This window comes from Anas acuta, chromosome 8 (assembly GCF_963932015.1).
Source record: "Anas acuta chromosome 8, bAnaAcu1.1, whole genome shotgun sequence".
In the NCBI taxonomy this organism is placed as follows: domain Eukaryota; kingdom Metazoa; phylum Chordata; class Aves; order Anseriformes; family Anatidae; genus Anas; species Anas acuta.
In genome coordinates, this window is record NC_088986.1 from 28,445,632 (window position 1) to 28,459,357 (window position 13,726).

Here is a 13,726-nt window from a genome sequence, read left to right on the forward strand (position 1 = left end):
CAGTAGTATAACCCACTGAATGGGGACTACCTTATCAAGTGAAACCAGGAAAATCAGCGTGTGCCCAGTCCTCTCCACACTATTATATCTTACGGCTACATAGACTGTGAACTGTTGTGTAATGCCTTACAAGGCACTGAAAACAGTGGCTCCTCTTCTAATATAAAGCTTCAAGTACTATAATAATGTTTTAATTTGCTTCTCTCTCTTCAAGAAAGTGTAAATATTTTCCTCTAAATCTCAGACATTCTGCTGCATTAAAAAAGTGACAAAGAATTTCATTTGACCTTTCTCTGCAAAACACATTTTCCTTTTGGATTAAACATTCTTTTCTTGATTGTACTTTCTTTAATCCAAATGCTTCAAAAATACCAAAACACAAGAGGGAGATTCTTGTGATATATCATAAAGCCAAATGCTATTTTACTTCATACTACAAAAAGAGAACTTTCTTATCTTAGAAGATATTATCATTTGCTTTTCCCATAAGCAAAGAGACTACTTTAGAACACAACAGTTAGAATATTGAATCTTACTGATTCAGCAAAACCCATTTAGCTGTACTCAGTTCAGCAGTAATAAAAATATATTATCCTTCTTTAACAGGAAACAAATTTGTAATTGTCTTTTAAAAAGCAAACAAAAAAAAAAAAACAGTAGTTTAGTAATTATTCTACAGGTTCACAATAAAGTCTGTCATTTAAAAAATGTCTGCCTTTCCTTCCTGTGTTACATTAATTTTTTTCCCCTTTAGACACATGATAAGGGATAGACTTGAGCTATGAATGCATTTCATATCAGCAATTCACCTAGATCTTTGACTAAGAACCCCACTTTGTATCATTTTTAGAGATTTTACACTTTAGAAATTGAGGCTACAGTTTACAAAGACAGAAATCTTAAACTGTTTCCTACAATCTGTATTTTGTCACAAAAAAATAAGTAAGTAGAGAGCCTTGCACCCACTGCTAATTATAGTGGGGTTGAGATGAAAATTTTAAGACATTTAATCATGGCCATGTAGAATTACTGACGTTGCATTAATTGTGTTAAGTACCTATCTAATAAACCAGAGTTACTATCCACTTAGCTCTACAAAGAGTAAAATCAATTTTAAATTAGTTTATGTAATATAATAACTTACAATAAAACAACTGAACACAAAGAACAATGCAGATACCCGTCTGCCTTGCTGTCTTTCCCATGCAATGAAAACAGCTGATGAATTCCAATAAAATTTGAACTCTGATTTCTAAATTAATCACAAGCCTCTTAGTTTCATGCAGTCCATTCAGTACCAAGCTCTCACTGGCTAATATGATCCACACATACAACTATGATTCATGAAGCAAAGAGAAAAATATAATTCACATGAATATGAGGAAGTACATACTGTGACAATGGAAATAAGATAAGTGATATATTAAAACAGAGACCATGAAGAAAAATCAGAATTATTTTCACTCTAGAATAGAATGGTTTCCTCCTAAGCAATATGGGACACATGGATGACTACTGCACAATTGTTTAGATAAGAATTCAGATAGGTGCATAACAGGGAGTAACTCTATAGGCACGGAGGTGCACAACATGAACACATGGTCTTTCCCATCTCTTTCATTCTCTGATTCCTTAACTTTTATAATAGGATTTTATACATATATATATATATATATACACACACATATATATATATTATTATGACCAAAGAATGCTAACAAAGAAAGGCTACATCGTTACCACAAGTTGTGCTTGCAGGACATCTGTACTCACCCCTCATCATCCATTTTGTAACTTGCACATTTCCTTCTTTATTTGGATGTCATATTGTTTGACAGATTCCTCCCTCCCAAATCAGTTCTGTTTTCCTCAGTTTTCTCCAGTTCTGTTCTCTTCTTTCTCCAGAGTCTAGTTTTATTTTCAGAGTATCATTTCTAAGGAGCATGTGATACACAGACATGACTATTTGATGTTCAAGTGCAACAGTAAGTCAGGTCAGGACAGAATGGCAGGAACAGAAAGATATTTTGTTGACCAGTTTCTCCCAGTCTCCCTCTCCCTCTGTCTGTTCACATGCAGAGAGAACACAGGTGACACTTATGGAGGAAGATTTAAGAAAATACCTTGTTTCTATTAACGTTGTGTTCTACCTGTGATGTAGTGTTTTATCTACACAGCATCTGAAATACCAAGTTCAAATACCACTGCGGACATATAAAATTATGTGCGCAGTTTATTTTCTTCAGCCACTGTCCCCCCAAAAAATCTTGTGCTACTTCTGCAACACTATCTGCAATATCTAATTCTTTTCATTTCTTTCAAATAACTTCAATTAAAAAAAACTTCAGTGATTGAACAGAGTCAGATTCTGAAATGGAAGAAAATTAACAGGGAAATGGTCAGATTTACTATGCTTTCTTTTAATTCTTCCAGCTACCTGTTAAGAACGAAAATTTGTTTTTGTTGAGAGCCCATAGTTTTTTAAAATCACTCTCTTAAAATAAGAAAATGACCAGAAAAGACATTGCTTTTCTGTTCTCTACTACCTTAAAAGTCTTGTTCATTCACTATCACTAGATAAAATTCCATTTTTATTCTGAAATTCTGTTGAAAAGTACTTTTGTCAAAAAAAAAAAAATCCATGTGTTTCAAATAAATACATTTTAAGGGCTCTTACTACTGAGTTAAACTTTTTTCTAGGCCAAAGCATTTGATTATTGCAATTAAAAATTTAACACTTGATATTAACAATCACCTCTCTAGCAAAAGTTCATTGTATTTTCAAAATATATATTTTTTAGCCAAAAATTAGAGACAATAATATATTTCTGACTATATCTGCCTATTAGTAGGACTCTGCAACTTTCAAACCTCCAACAAGGAGGTCAGAGAAAAGATTTTTGAGATTTCATTATGACTATTATCATTGTTAGTGATAAATATGCGGTTTGATTTACTAAAAAAAGTAAAAAAAATACTGCCAACTTATTACGGAGCTAACTTATAAGAAGAGGATTAAGTATACGGACTTTCAGCAGCAACTAGGAGCTCTGGTCACTGACCAAAACTGTGTTATGCAACTTGCTGTAAAAACAGAGCAAAAAGACTTTTCCAACTGTAAAATTAGCAGGAAACAGGAAAAACATAGATCTTTTTGCAGAGCACAAAGATCACCTCTGCTTAGAAACAAGATAGTAAATTTAGTGCATCCACTTAATGTATTTGTAAAAGGACACCCTTTATGCCAGTGACTGTATAGTCCAACACCCAATCTAATCTTTAAAGGTCCCTTCCAACCCAAACTATTTTATGACTCTATTACTATGTAATAAATAACAGGAACTTTCACACTTTTGCAAAGGGACCCATCTTCAAAACAGATAGATACACAAAGACAAGCATTCCCTTGATCTAACATCTAAAGCACAAAGATAATTTAGCCCCAACAGGCTGTTCCATGTTTTAGTACTTCTTCACACTGTAAGGTTTATTAGGATTCCAGCAGTAAGTATCTTTTCTTTCCTAATGGAACATAAAATTATACTACTTATGTATTTCTTTCTTGAAATATTTATAGTGCACCATTTGGTTTGTGATTCATTTTCATTAAAGTTCTTTTAAAACTGAATACTTTGATTTTTCTGGATCTGACTCCTGTAGTTCCCAGCTCAGGTCTGCAGGTCAACAAGTGTCTGGTGCCAGCTGGCTTTGTACTGAGACTTCACATAGGTTGGCACCTGCATCTGCATTAAAAAAGCAGGGTGATACCCTAGGCTTCTGACTCAGACTAAGAAGTAGGAACTGCTTTTTCATTTCTGACTATGTGAGAATTTCATGGCATGTGGCCATTTCGAAAAAAAAAAAAAATATATATATATATATATATATATATATATATAGCTTAAAGTGGATTTTTTGTATGATGATGTCAGCATAAATTTTATTTTGGTGTGATTGAATCACATGACTGGATACTAAGCCATGTTTCCCATTCAATTTTTTGGAAGTTTGTTAAAAGCTATGATAAAAGTTAAGTAAACAAGTTTTCTCAGCAATTCAATAAGATGTTGCTCTCCAGGCTTAACAGCTACTATGGAAAGACTAAAAGTCAAAAACCCAGGAAACATCCAGCTTTTAAATATTTTTCAAGTGAGGTACAAGGATAATTATTCTGCCATAAATCCCTGTTACACATCACATTTTCTCATTTGCAGGTTGAACTTTGTGTTTTATCTTATCCTCCAGCTCTTCATGTCCAACATTAAGCTTTAATAAAAGCACCCACATTCCTGAAATGCCTTAACTCTATCCACTCTTGTATCATAGAATCATAGAATATCCTGAGTTGGAAGGGACCCTTAAGGATCATCAAGTATCATATTTGCCTTTACCTCACCTATATTTGTAACTAATTATTCCCCTAAAACTTACTGTTTTGCATCTTTCTCATCTTCTAGTTTTGTAATATTAACAGTTAAAGTATATTTCCTTTCTAATTTTCTGAGAGCTAAAGTTTACACTTTAGACAGATTCTACAGTTTAAGCGTTGAGGTGGATAATGTGACCATTTGTCTGAGCCTCGAGATATTAGGTAATAATCTGGAAACATGACTTCTAATCAAATTCTTTAGTTTCATTTAAAAGTAAATGGAATACATTCTTGCCCTTCTACATAAAAGTTTCAATATTGATTATATTCATCTGGCACCTTGACTAATATCATGCTCTGCTTATAATGCAATATTAACATACAAAAATATTCTTACCCTGATTTGGTAATTGTATAGTTTATTCTCACTTTGGCAAGATGCACTTCTAGCACCGTACTTGCTTCAGATTATTTTTATTTATTAGACTAATAAAATCTACAAAAGGGTACACTGATTTATAGTGCTTTCAAAGAGCAACATAACCTAGTCTCTCACTGAATTTTGGTATGTTTAATTAGGAATTTATATGACCTCCTCTAAATCAGCCATATGGTTCTTACAGAAGCTTACTGTGCAGCAGTCCATATTGTACCTGATACTGTGGAAAAAAAACCTGTAGTTACTCTCCAGTGCTGCTGATGTAGTACTTTTCATAGGCACAGCAAGTTGAAAGGATTTAAACGATACTGAACAAGTAGTTAACAGAAGGAATTATTAATGTTTGTGTTTCCCCCTCAAGGGGAAGGAAGTACAAATGACTTGGGTGATTAACCTTTTCAGGAAGTGATCAACTCATTTCCTTGGATTTGATTTAAAGTGGAAGCCCACCTGAGTCACAGAATCACAGAATCACAGAATTTCTAGGTTGGAAGAGTCTTCCAGTAGCCCTTAATAAGATAAACTTTTATATGTCATTATCTCAATTACTATTCTGAGGTAGTTCTACACATGCCCTTACATTCCTTTAACAGACGTAAGAACCTGTTTTCCATGAATAGTCATGTATTGTTTGGTCATAATTGCTGAGGCTCAGGAATAGTTGGGCATTAAGACCACATGAAGTTCAGATCTTGGAATCCCATATAACTGATGTGTGCACACATAGAAGCTTTCATTTCAAAGTATATCTGGTACATGCTTTTGGTCTTATATTGCCTAAAAGTGTATAGTAAATGCACTCTGCTTTTTTTTTTTTCAGTGCAAAGATATACTTGCACCTTAAGACTGTGAAGACTGTGAATCCTGTAAAAATAAAACTATACTTAAAACAAAAACAATAGATTCAATTACTTTTTACAAAGATTTTTTTTTTTTTTTTGTAAGATCAGCAATGATATCAAATTCCCAAGAATAACTTGAATAAATAAAAAAGAGCTTCACAAGGGAAAGGCAAATGTTAATTTTAATTGAGAACTGAAAAAATGATTATGAGAGCTGGACTTTGACATTTTTTTCCCTTCTGATGATACTTCAAAGACTGATTTGCTAAAACTATGATGCCCGGATAAAAATGGAATTATATACCTAGCTTATGTACAGTTTTTTTCATTGCTGGAGAACAAAAACCTCTGTTTTTTACAGAAGGTTCCTGCTGCCACCCAGGAACGAAGGATTCAGTCTCACAGTGAGGTAGTAGAAAGGAAGTAGCATTGGAAGTTCCTTCCCTGTCAGCTGGACAGAAACCTAAGAAGGAAGATATGCTCACTGAGGAGAAACTAGCGTATGGAATCAAATCAGCGTAGAGTAGCTCTGGCTATGCTTTTATACTGCAAGTTTTACAAAGCGTTATAATCCAACAACTCATCTTTGAATGTGTTCTACAGAATCACAAACTTATTTTCATGGGAATAATATGTTTGCAGCATATACTCATTCAAATATATGGCATACACAAAGCACAAGATTGCAGCTATGCTAATCCAGTAACACAGAAATTCAGCTAGAAGTAGAATAGAATTAGTGGTTCCATAAAATACAGAAAAATGAAGACTAGAATTGGCAGCTATTCTACTCTGTGATTGATATTCTATGTTATAGCATCTTGTTGGCACATAAATAACTGCTCTGACAATGGCAGTGCAGAATTTATCCTGCATTGATAACTTTAGCCATCTACTTTAGATCATAATATATCAAAATTTGCAAATACAGAGCCACCAGAAAAAATGATCTTGTTGGAATGTCACCTTCCTACTCAGCTGCTCTTATCTCTGCTTTGTATTCCAAATCTCATCTCTTTACTTTAATGTCAAAACAATACATTATTTTATTGCATGAGCCTTGAAGAGCCTATGAGAAAGTGAGCTATGTTCTCTTTTCTCTCACCAAACATTGGCAGGCATATAAACTGCATGGCAGGTATTAAGAATAAGAAGAGCTCCACTGAAGTTGGTAATGTCTGATGATTTATACCCACTGAGAATCTGACCTGGATTACCAATTGCAGAATCATTCCTGTCCTTATTTATAGTTCTGCAACCTCACTGCAAAATGAACTTTACAGGTGTAGCTTAGGCTCTAACTGAGCTTATGGAATATTTATGGATGGTGATGATGCACGAAAAGAAAAGGATTTTGCTTGGCTTTCACTTCCACCTGAGCTTTCATTTGGACGAACAACGCTTGTTCGCTAACATGAATTCTTGTAGTAGAATTTTTAGGAATCTTCCACTGAAACAATGGATTTCAATACAGGAAACATAATCTCATGCATCTTTACTATGCAGCCATACCTTTCATTTGTTTTTAGATACATTTTTAAGCAACTATTTAAAGCAGTCTTAAGGAACTCTCATAACTTTAGAAGCCTATAGTTAAACATTCCAACAAGAGGTCCCCTAACTAATATTAAAACCAGTGAAGAGTGAAAAGCTGTTTTCTACCTTAATTATACAGAGCAGCTTTTATTGTCAGTAAAAGCAAACATACCTGCAACATCTTCAGTATATGCAGTGAATAAGTGTACTACCACTATTATGTTCATCCATGTTCAATTTGAATTCATAGTGAAATAAGTGAAGCGTAAGGCTGCTGGCATTATCCGAAATGAAGCATCATAGGCAGAGGACAGAGAGCTTGTTCAGTCTAGCAAGAAAAAGGCCAGAAGAATCCTGGATGTCTGCAGGAAGGCTCAACACGTAAGATAGCTATGTGAACTAAAAGAAAATGTGAGCATAATAGCAAATGGTTCTTAATTGGCAATCAATAAATTTAGCCTGGAAACTGTGAGATGTTTTAACACGCAAGTTCTGTAAGTGCATTCCTATAGGAATAGCAAGGAGAAAAAGCTTTGCTCCCTTTAAAGTTTATAACAGTATTACATGATGCTATGTCTATGGAAGGAGGGGACTGCATCAGATACACAGAAAACCCTATTAGCCTCATGCTTCTAATTCATGAAAATTTGTGAAAGATTCTCAGTTTTTAAAGGGAAATAATTAAGTGGAGAATAAATGGCACCTTCACAAAGGTATCAAGTCTAAGAGGCAGAATTATTTATTTATTTATGCATTAGGCGGACCACAGCTAGTCTAAAAAAGTAATTTTGAAAGAAGCATGGCATCACAAAATCCTTGTGATGAAACCCTAAGCCACCTAAGCTAACTTCTCCAACATGGAAAAATTAATATCCAATATAAATACGTTGGATATATACTTTAGGAATATATTAGATATAAATATGTTAATATTATAATGAATATTAACAAAACTGTATCATTGGAAAATCAAGAAAGTTCAAAACAAACCAGAACTGTTTTTGTGTATTGAGATGAAAGATTTTGATTGATTCTGGTTTTATTTCATTTTGTAATTTTTCCATTTTCGATAAATGCAGGAAAAAAAGTTTTTTCCAAAATATAAAATTCTGTTCTTGACCAGCTCTAGTAATTGTCAATAATTATCTCCATATTTATTTGGGCAAACTGCTTTTATAGTGTGCTGCCCAAATGTTTATTTTTGATTCCTATCTGATCAGCTGAAATGTCCATATGGTTTGCTTCAGATAGATCACTGAAAATGTTTTCTGAAACAATATGGGCCAGTCAATTTTTTAGAAAGCTTTATGAATCAGTAACACTGGCATTTCTTAAATTAATACGTGCCTGACTTAGCACAATCTGCCATTGGTTGAAAAACAGAAAAGTGATGAAATCCCCTTGGTGTTCTTTGGAACAGTGGCAGATGGCTCCCATCTCCCTGAAGTTTTATTTTGTTTTTCTCCACTTCTCTCAAAAGAGAAACTTGATAACACTGCGACAAAAAGTATACTGTACAGAATAACAAGTTAAAGCACATTATAAGAAACTGACATATTGTTTTAAAGGAGAATAGTACTTGGGAACTGAGGTGTTTACAGGATTATATAATGCCCGGGATAACACCAGAATATATCACATCCAAGATATTTGTATGCAAAATCACTTTCAAACTTTTAGGAATTTTTTTTTTTTTTAAATCCATTATGTGGCATGATCTAAGTGACCGATATATGTAATAAGAGATGAAACCTTTAGATCCATAGCACAGTTATCTACTGCAGTTTTCTATGACTACGGATTGGTACCTCATACTTTCATCAACACAGATGAAAACCAGAGTTACAAAGAACATTCACTGGACTAACTGAAATAACCGAATGCACGGGAAAGCCAGTGTCCCTATTTCAGTATCAATCATACTCTGCAGTTACTGCAGACTGGTAAACAAAAGTAATAAAACCACTTAGGGTTGGACAGAAGACTGTCTAGTGCAGAAGTGATATTTAAAGAATAAAACTGAAAAACATCTGAGAATGCATAACTTGCATATTTTACAAATGCATATGTTACATTTCTTTGGACTGGAAAAGAAACTCAAGGCATGCTTCCTGCCACATTTTCAACCCCTCTTCCAAATACAGTGGCACCAAGGTTTTTCCAGGGAGGGTCAATAGAAATATTTACCTTTGAAGAAAAACCTTTTCCTTTATTTCCTTAACTAGTTAGAAACTGATGCATTTTCATAAATTTTAGCAATAAAAACAAGATTCAAAAAGCTCATGGAATCCCTCTCTAAGAAAAACAAACAACATTAAATCTAGCAAAATTAGAAATGTGTTAAAATAAGGTTTCCTAATGAGAAATCCTGGGAAACATACAAAATTACCAGCTCTGTGAGTTAAACGCTGGATGAATTCCACTGTATAGTGAAATGTTGAAACAACCCAATCAGGCTAGTTTTTGTTGATCTAGTATGACTTATTTGTGGAAATTTTCATTTAAACTTATGAGAAGCAGATGTCCAGTATTTCTAGTTTGTCACAAGTGGTAGGATTGTCAAATCAGGGACCTTGTACCTGAACTTAGAGCTGGTGTGCCATCTTCCTCCACACTGTTGCTCTTGAGAGAGGAGAGTTTCTGTCCTTACACACCTGTCTGTGGGGATAAGGAAACAGAATAAGCAAGTGGAAAGGGACTGGACATAGCCATACAGAGTAAGTGTACAGCAACTCAGCAGTAGAGAACACGGTGGGAAAGGGACAGGACAGTCCTAAGAGTTCACTAGGATGAGGGAAGCATGAAAGTCATTACACTGGTGCTTGTATCTCTAGATACAAGTTTTATTCAAATGAAGTAAATGATTCCAGAAACAGTCTCTGTGGACGTGGAATGACAACCAAAATATGGTGACTGCAAAAATGAGCTAGTATCAATCTGCACAATATCAGAAATGCAGCTATATTAGCAACAGTTAAACTATCATTACAGTTGTACCTAGGTTTAAGCATTTCTTTCTTGAATTGTGATTCATTGTAGCTTGACATGCATGTAACTGACATTGAAGCTTCTATGCAGAACTCAGGGCCGGTCACAAATAAGGGCACCCTAATAATTTGGTACTTCTAGATCATAAAGTTCATCCGTTTAGCTGGTAATAACTTTCCTCAAGCACAGATGTTTGTACTGCGATTGATAATCTGGGGCCTATGGATAATGTGAATCATTAGTCTACAATGAAGCCTCTCAAGAGAAAATAAATTATCTTACACAGGACATCACTGTATTATTCATGAATAAGCCAGAGAGGAGAAAGAGAGAGTAGAATAGGGTTCTGTCAGCAACCTGAATGTCAGTTCTCCAGAGAGAACCTGTAACAAAGCTTTAGTCAATTCACACAAGTTCAAAGAGGAAACCTCTCTGCATGGGATAATATTTATTAAGGGAATAAGCACTCCTTTGTCACAATGTAACTCAAAACTTCAGAAGTATACATATCCCATTAGGAGAGCTTTGTTCTGCTTTAATTTTTCTGAGCATACATAGCACAAATACAGCTCTTCATTTCCAAATGGACGAATGACACCGAGGCTATTGAAGAAAGCGATATATATAAAAACAAGAAGAGCATGCTGTTGAATTATTTTATGATTTAATCTGTTTGATTAGCCATGATTCACTGAGATATCTAAGGGGTAAGGTATTCACAAACTACTAAGCTCAGTACTCCAATACAGACTGAAAACAAGCATAAAGCCCTACAGAACACTGCAGGTCACAGTATCAATACCTGAAACAAAGCTGCCTTAATAACAGAGAACAGATGCTGCTACTTATGCTAATAAATGTTATAGGAGACTAAGAGATTTCAGGAAAAAAAATAATGATAAAGCTTTATGAATAGACAGAGGAATCGGCTAATAAGAATAAATTAAACACAGAGATGCAAGGAAACACATGTTCTTAGGAATACTATTTATTACTTGTGAAACAATAACTTAGAAGGCAGAAGGAAATATGGATTCCTTTTGGAAGGAGAACACAGAAACAAATGGGGTACACATAAAATGGGACAAAGCCAATGTTGAATATAAAATAACACTTCCGTAAAAAGACCTATAGAAATAGAAATATCTAAAAATAGAGAAGACAATAGAAATAAAAAGCAGAAATGTATTTTAGAATATCTACTATGTAACTATGTACTGTTTTCTAGTATGAGTTCTGAGGATGATGCAGAGATAAACATGAATAAAGCCAACAACACTCCTTGTCAAACTCAGACTTTCTGTTAAAGTCACTGATTAGCTTAGCAATTCATAACTCTAAAAAAAAAATCTGTATTGGCTAAGCGTGGAAAAGTTCTGGACAAGTCCTTCAATAGATGACCAGGGACTGAAGAGAAACTGGCTTCATAAAAGACTGAACAGCGGAGACTTCTGGAAAAGAAGCCTGAATAATTTGAAAGATAATTTCAATATAATTATATGGAAACAGATCAAGAAATGGCATGGATAGTTACAACAAAAATGGTTAAAATGAGTAGGTGAAGGGGTAGGCGTGAAGTCAGTTTCTCTTGCTGTGTTGCCATTTATGCACACATTAACCACTATCTTTTTACGTAATTCATTAATTATACACTCATCTTCATAGAAAATTGATTTTATATCTCTGAAATATAATCAAAATAATGTCTTAAAACCATCTATCTGAATGTGTATGACCTTATGAGGAAGTAGCGCAATTCTGTCCATTGAGATAATTTGCTTTCTGCAAAGAAAGTGTCAAAGAAAAGCATTCAGCTGAAGAGTTAATACTGCAATAAAGAATCACAGAATCATCTAGGTTGGAAGAGACCTCAAGATCATTGAGTATATGTATATCGAGTATACACATCAAGTATACTATATGTATAGTATACATATATATATATACACATATATGTATACTATAGAAATATATTATATCCTACATCAATTTAAGAAGTGTTCCAAGTCACATACATAGAAATAATATTGCATCTATACAATCCAAGTCTAATTCTGACAATTAAATATTTGGACCATTCTTGTATCAGAGAAAGAACAATCTTCAGTCTTTTTGTCCAAAATACTCCCTTAATATGCAAAGTTAAAAGCTCTATTTTATCCCTTTCTATGTATTGAAAGTAGCTGAAACATGAGCATCTTCTGGAGACAATAAGAAAGTAAGGAAATAAAGACTCCAATTTTTTTTAAAGATTAATGTGTTCAAATGAAATATGCCCATTTAAAATAAATTGTTTGGAGAGGGATTCATGAACCATCCAAAAGTTAGACATTTGTTATATGACAGTCATCTTGGCTACCTCTGTAATCAGTTAAGATACGCACTTTAAGAAAGTGATTCATATATCATGTTTGCCTTGCCGTTGTACGAACAATGTTCCCTTTCCCAGGAGCACTGTGCTAGGTAACTCCAGCCCTATTGCACAGAATATTCTGTTCATATTTGTAGATTACTTTCGTCATAGAAGAGGTTAACTAATGCAATCTAGACACATCTATTTTCAATCATAATCTTTTCATTTGTTTATTGGTAAATTTTACCTCAAAAAATGCCTCAAGACATGTGCAACATATTCCACAAACTCCTGCAACTACAAAGGCACAGTTCAAAACTGATTCACTGGTATTCAGAAAGTCAGAGCTTGCTGCTTGTTGTGAATGCCTGTTGGACAACATTCAAAGCACCCTAGATTTACTTTATATCAAGAAGTTATCTCTGTTTAGTAGGAACAATACCCCGAATGGCTAGAGAAAACAGTAATTCCCCCTCTAAGAAGCTTTCAGTGCAATAACTTGAGCCATACCAAAACACAATCTACATGTATGGTTCAACAGCAACAAAAACAGCAACAACAAAAAAAAAAAACAATACGTACTGATTCTGAAACATCCGTTTATTCAGAGATTTTCCTTTTGGTTCATTTCTGGTTTTCTTCACCAAAATTTAGAAAATACAGAAAAGCATTGAAGGTAAAATGAAAACAAAAAGAAAACTGCTTGTAATTTTCAAATGTTATTTTATGTAAACTCAAGATTTAAATATTTATTTCTCTATACTGTTTGACTGTTTGGAAGAATTAACAATCATTCTCTTATAAATCCTATGGAATGCAAATAAATTGAATTTTAAAACCTTATTTTTTTTTTCCCTGAACTTGAACTGCTGAAATAAAATCTGATTAAAAAATAAATAAATAAATAAAATAAGAATTTAAAAGAAAGTAAAAACGCCAACACAATTTTCATGTGTTATGAGCACAAGTGGAAAACATTTCAATACTCAAAATATTTTGACAAGAATCACTGTGTTTTAACTTTCAGATATTAAAAGACCATCTACAGTAGGTTGCAATTCTTATGAATGCTACCATATTGCTTTCAGAAACTTTGGTTTCTATATAAATCAAAATTTTTAAAAGTTGGGCTTTATCACTACTCTATTAAGTAGTAACACAAACAAGGTATTTTAATAACCTGTACTACCTGTATTACT

General features: G+C 33.8%; 1 long non-coding RNA gene across 3 annotated transcripts in view; it reads right to left on the reverse strand.

The window, feature by feature from the left end:
- Positions 1-13,726, reverse strand: part of LOC137860380 (uncharacterized) — a 94,365-nt gene that overhangs the window by 17,655 nt on the left and 62,984 nt on the right. Inside the window, exons 2-5 of one of the 3 annotated variants that reach the window (XR_011098869.1) lie at positions 13,110-13,165; positions 9,766-9,844; positions 5,955-7,514; positions 1,774-1,934 (exon numbers count right to left, since the gene is read on the reverse strand). This is a non-coding gene — a long non-coding RNA (uncharacterized lncRNA). Of the gene's footprint in view, positions 1-1,773; positions 1,935-5,954; positions 9,845-13,109; positions 13,166-13,726 lie in introns of all 3 variants that reach the window. The other 2 variants (XR_011098867.1, XR_011098868.1) reach the window with 2 other exon arrangements.